Below are 5478 nucleotides of genomic sequence, written 5' to 3'. Positions count from 1 at the left end.
TCACCAGCTGAAGGATAAATGTAGAACAGAACTCCAAAGTCTGCTCCATCTATGTGGTCTCAACGATAGAGAAAAATCGGTCCTACGGGGCTGTGGCAATGATGGCGCGCATGCTATCAGCTAACTGGACCTACTCCAAAGTGGTCCAATTAATACATCAGCCTAAATCGAGTGGCCCTGGGCGGAGTTGGTGATATAGGTCCTCAAGGGAACACTGTGGAAATCGGAGATAGGGATGGCGTGCATAGGCGGAAGCACTTGACGAGGAGGTTGCACTCAGCGTCTTCTGTTTTTTCGAAGCTGGAACGACGGCCTTAGTTTTATTGTGAGTGCTCGTCATGGTGTGCCTGAAAAATAATATAATCAAATATTAAAACCAAATGAAGCAAATAGTCGAACCAATCATAATAGAGGCAATCCATTAACTAATGCAATAAAAATCGAAGTCAACATCCACTAGAACTAAAAATAATAATAATGAAAGTGATCATATATAATGAATAAATAAAACTAAGGAATAAAGGAAAGATTCAAACAAAACTAACAAATGTCAAAACAATAAATGATAATGCAAACGTAATAATAATAATAATAATAATAATAATAATAATAAGACTAAACTAAAATAGGAAATAAAATAAATAAATGCATTAAAATGAAATAATGAAAGCATCTATAATAAAACTAAAAGGAATAACTAATTCAAATAAATAAATAATAAATAATAAAAATGCAAAGGGTAAGGGTGTATGACACCAGTCGACGGTGGGAGGGGCTTCGTTGACGGTGTGACAAGCAACAAAGGGGAAGAGGCGAGTAGTGGTTGACGAGTGAAAGGGGCGGCAAGGCTAGGAGATGGTTTACATAAATAGGTGAGGGGGAAGGAAGAAAAAGGAAAGAAGAGGGGACAAGGGGGCGTGTTCGGTAAGGGGGTTGACGAGGCTTGGGGTGGGGTTATAACTAGGGGCAGGCCGAGGAAGTGGGGAAGGCTAGGGTGTAGGGCGATGGTGGCCGAAGAGGAAGGTCAACTTGGGTAGGAGAAAGGAGAGAACGTAGGGGCGACGAGGGGTGAGTGGCCAGAGTTATAGAGGGGGAATCGACGGTAGATTAGGTTGTATGGTGGGGAAGAAGACAAAGTAAAAAGAAAAGATTTAGGGTTTGGGGGTTAAAAGGGGGACACGGTCGTGTAAGGGCCCGTGTGGGCTTTTACCAACCCGTGTGCGATAACAGTTTTCAACCCTGTCTTCATACAGCCACCTACACGCCCGTGTGGCCCGGTCGTGTCTCGCACATGGCCGTGTCTCTTGCCTGTGTAACTCTCTAACTTGATTTAAAATTGAAAAAATTAGCTCCAGGGTTCACATGGCCTAGGACATGCCTGTGTGTCCAGGCATTGTGTGCCACACGCCCGTGTCGCAAGACCGTGTGGACTATTTTAGGCCGTGTAACCTTCACTTTTTTGAAAAATTAAGTCCTAATATCCACATGGCCAAAGACATGCCCATGTGTCCAGGCCGTGTAGGTCACATGGCTAGGTTGTCGGGCCATGTAACTCACTATCGAACGCCCCATTGAACACACGAGCGTGTCCAGCCTAGTGGGTCAATTTTTTTTAATTTTAAAATTTAATTTAATTCATTTCAAAATACATGAAATAAAGTTAGGAGAATGTTAAATACTTGGGTTGGCTCCCGAGAAACGCTTATTTACAGTCTGAGCTCGACTAACCTTGTTCGCACAATTACAGTGGTTCATAGAGTCGAGTCTTCTCTTTCTCGCTATCAATTATTCTACCAAGATAAGGTTTAAGTCGAGTATTTTTTAGTTTAAATGTGCAAAATTCAGAATAAGTTACCTCAACTGTACCGTAGGGAAAGAAGTTCAATACCGTAAATGGGTTTGATCCGTTTCCATCAAGCTCCCAAAGGGAAATTCGTGGATCTGTTTTGTCGAGTAGTACTTTGTCCCCAACTTAAATTAGTTCGTTCCATCCACATGTTCCTCATGGAATTGTTTCAGCTCTTCATTGTGCTTTTTCAGTTTCTCCTTAACATGTGTTGCTATTCATCTAGTTCATCAAGGTGTAGCCTTCGCTCTTCGTACATTGTTCAGTTTCTCATGGGATGTCCTACAAAGAAGGTTGAGCCACATGGTTACTCACGTTAACAGGACATTTAAAATCATCTCGATTACTAGAGACTCTCACAGAATCACATGCTTGGAGAGTAATTGTTTTGTCACCTACACAAAGTACTAATTCACCCGTACCAACATCAATTATAGTTCTAGTAGTTGCTAAAAAGGGTCGCCCTAAAATTAAAGGTACCTCACTACCCTCATCCATGTCCGACACAACAAAGTCAATGGGGAATATGAATTTATCGATTTTAACAAGAACATCCTCAATAACAACCCTAGGATATCTAATGGTTCTATCTACTAATTGAATACTCATCCTAGTTTGTTTGGGTTTCCCAAGACCTAATTGTTTAAACATTTTATAGGGCATGACATTAATACTAGCCCCTAAATCAACTAAGGTATTCTCAATATTTAAACTAACAATTAAACAAGGAATAGTAAAACTCCCTATATCTTTCAGTTTATTAGGTAGTTTATTTTGTAATATGGCTGAGCAAACTGCATTAGGCTCCACAGTCGACAAATCATCTAACTTCTGTTTGTCTCCCAAAGCTCCATTGAAAATTTGACATAATTGGGCATCTACGAAAGAGCTTCAATAAATGATAAGTTAATATGTGATTTTTTTAGGAGTTTAAGAAATTTACCGAATTGTTAGTTCGTGTGGTCTCTCTTTGTTGCATTAGGATGTGGAACTCGAGGTTTATATCCTTTGGTAACCAATTTTTGCTCTTTCTAGCTTACCTCAAGCTTAGTGTTATTCACCGCGAATTCTTGCATCAGTTCTGGTTTAGATTCAACTAACCATTCTTCATCTCAAACAGTAATTGCATGAATTTGCTCCCTTGGGTTAGTTTTAGTATTGCTAAGCAAACTACCTTGTGGTCTTTCTAAGATTAACTTGGAAAGCTAACCTATTTGGTTCTCGAGCCCTTAAATCGATGCTTGTTGATTTTTAAGTGTTGCTTCAGTGTTTTGAAAGTGGGTTTCTGACACTAAAATAAACTTCGTCAACATCTCCTCGAGGTTTAACTTTTTCTCTTACTGGTATGGTTGTTGTTGGAAGCCCAAAGGGGGTTGTGTTCTCTGATTTCCTTGACCACCCCAAGAGAAATTGGGATGGTTCCTCCAATTTACATTATACTTATTACTATAAGGGTTATTTTGAGGCCTAGAATTATTACCCACATAATTGATTTATTCGTTCTCTATGCTAGAAGCGAATGGTAAACATTCTGGATTATTCATTCCTCCTCTATTTGTATCGCATTGCATCACTGGATGTACTTGCGTAGAAACATATAAAGCATCAATTGTCTTATTTAAAAGTTCTACCTGATTTGATAACATGGTGACTTCATCTAAATTAAAGACACCGGTTGCTTTAATCTGTTTTGTCCTCATGACTTGCAACTGATAATTATTCAGTGTCATCTCCTCAATAAATTATAAAGTTGTTTCGAGTGTTTTATTATTCAGTGTGCCACCAGTTGCTGCGTCAATCAACTACCTTGTTGAAGGGTTCAAACCATTATAGAAGGTTTGAACTTGTAACCATAGAGGTAACCCATGGTGAGGGCACATTCTCAATAAATCCTTGTATCTCTCCCATGCACCATATAAAGTCTCTAAATCGATCTGCACAAAAGAAGAGATGTAGTTCCCCAACTTGGCTGCCTTAGCCGGGGGGAAGTACTTCAGATGGAACATTTCAGTTATTTAATCCTATGTGGTGATGGAACCTCGTGGTAAAGATTTAAACCACTACTTAAATTTGTTCCTCAACGAGAAAGGCAATAATCATAAATGAATGGAGTCGTCAATGGTGCCATTAATCTTGAAAGCATCACAGATTTCCAGGAAATTGGCCAATTGAGTATTTGAATCTTCAACTTGCAAACCATCGAACTGAACAAATTGTTGTACCATCTGAATAGTGTTCGAATTCAATTCGAAATTATTTGCAGCAATGGTGGGTCTCGGAATACTAGATTCAGCCCCAGTCAGAGTAGGCTTGGCATGATCGTACATAGTACGAGGAACAGGATCTAGGTTTGCAGCAACTACAGGAGGTAGCTCATTATTCTGGTTACCACCCACTCCTCAGTAATAACAATGTCCGCTTGCCTTACTTCTCTACGATTTCTACGAGCTGTACTTTTAATTTCACTATCAAACAATAATGGTCTCGACGAGCTTCTTCTAGTCATAAACTAAAGGAACTTACCAGAAGCAAATAAAATAAAATTTAGAATGTAAAAATTAACTAAAAACAAAATAAATAATAAAATAAAATAAAAAATGGCTAAATTAATAAAAATAAAGTGGTCTTAATATTTTAGTCCCTGGCAACGGAGCCAAAAACTTGATGGTCACTAAACTAACTATAAATACAACAAAGGCAAGCATACCTATCGAACAATAGTATAGCTATGGTGAGTAGAGAATATCTATCCACAAGGACTAAATGTATTAGTAATTACAGTTTTTCTATTATTTAGCTAACAATTTGGAGTGGTGTGTTTTAATTTAAATTTACTAAACTAATTTAACTAAGAACGTAACAGAGAAAGAATCAAGAAAATAATCAAATATTAACCAATGAGATAGACAATACCTAGGAAAGAATCCACCAAGACTTCACCTATTATTATGAATCTGAATTAAACAATTTAATCACTTGTGTCTTGATCCTTAGAAATTCCTAAATTATGTTAATATCTCTTTCGAGAGTAAAAACAATTGACTCTAGGTTGATTAATTGAAATCTCTTCCTAATTAAAACCCCTATCATCGCATTAACTCGATCTATGGATTCACATATTAGATTTGACTCTAATCTAATAGATTTATGTTGTCCTATTTCTAGGATTGCATGCAACTCCGCTCAATTATGCTAAATCTACTCTTAAACAGGAACTTTTACTCCGCTGAATTAAGCACATTAAACAGAAACTAACATTCCAAAAATATTAAAACAAGAAATAAGCATATATAATTGAGAACAAGAATCAAGTATTTATCGTGTAAAAATAGACATTAAATAAAAGGATTCATTATAGGTCTCATTCTTCCTAGGCATCTAGGGAATTAGTTCATAACCCTGAATGAAAACATCTGAAAGTCAGAATAGCCACAAGACATAAAGAAACTCAATAAAACTTCGAAAGAAATTAAAAGGAGATCGTCGATCTTGTTGGAGATCCTCTTCCGAGTTGATTCTGATGGTGTTATTCGAGTCTTTTCTTCAATCTTCTTTGATGGCTCCCTTATGTCTTCTTCTAATGGGTATTTATAAACTCTGCAATGCCCAGAAAGCCTAAAAATTGGGTTTTT

The 5478-nt window shown here is 37.6% G+C and overlaps 1 non-coding gene across 1 annotated transcript; it reads left to right on the top strand.

Moving 5' to 3' along the window:
• The first annotated feature begins 3706 nt into the window (after positions 1-3706).
• On the top strand, positions 3707-3813 carry LOC128032761 (small nucleolar RNA R71). The gene has a single exon (XR_008189074.1). It is a non-coding gene; the product is annotated as a small nucleolar RNA R71 (small nucleolar RNA).
• Positions 3814-5478: the final 1665 nt, after the last annotated feature.

The sequence above is a fragment of the Gossypium raimondii genome, chromosome 1, assembly GCF_025698545.1.
Source record: "Gossypium raimondii isolate GPD5lz chromosome 1, ASM2569854v1, whole genome shotgun sequence".
Classification (NCBI taxonomy): domain Eukaryota; kingdom Viridiplantae; phylum Streptophyta; class Magnoliopsida; order Malvales; family Malvaceae; genus Gossypium; species Gossypium raimondii.
The sequence above is the reverse complement of the archived record's forward strand: the minus strand, read 5'-3'. Positions and strand labels throughout refer to the sequence as shown.